The 412-nt window shown below is 35.0% G+C and overlaps 1 non-coding gene across 1 annotated transcript; it reads left to right on the top strand.

Annotated features, from left to right (window-relative positions):
• The first annotated feature begins 330 nt into the window (after positions 1 to 330).
• On the top strand, positions 331 to 412 carry trnas-uga. The gene has a single exon. It is a non-coding gene; the product is annotated as a tRNA-Ser (tRNA).

Genomic DNA, 412 nt, shown 5'->3' with positions numbered 1-412 from the left:
GAAAGTCTCTGCCTCATTTATTTATTTCAGAATTTATTTCATTGGCATATTTATATATATGTATTTATTTAATTATGCAAATATTTATTTATTTATTTAATTTTGGCTTAAATGGCATTCCATAGCTGTTGTCCATGAACTTCCACTGACTGGTGACTGAGTGCAGCTAGAAAATGAAATCTATATAATTCTTAAAATGTGTTAGGTGACCAAAATAGTCCATAGTTCAACTAAACAATTGACAAGTGATATCTAAGAAGAAGACGCAGGTATTTGTGTTAGTTTAAAAATATGTTTAAATTGACAAGGACTAACTATACACCCTCACTAGCTGCGATGGCCGAGTGGTTAAGGCGTTGGACTTGAAATCCAATGGGATCTTCCCGCGCAGGTTCGAACCCTGCTCGCAGCG

This window comes from Gymnodraco acuticeps, unplaced genomic scaffold, assembly GCF_902827175.1.
Source record: "Gymnodraco acuticeps unplaced genomic scaffold, fGymAcu1.1, whole genome shotgun sequence".
NCBI lineage: Eukaryota > Metazoa > Chordata > Actinopteri > Perciformes > Bathydraconidae > Gymnodraco > Gymnodraco acuticeps.
Note: the sequence above shows the minus strand (reverse complement) of the source record. Positions and strands in the feature narration are given on the sequence as shown.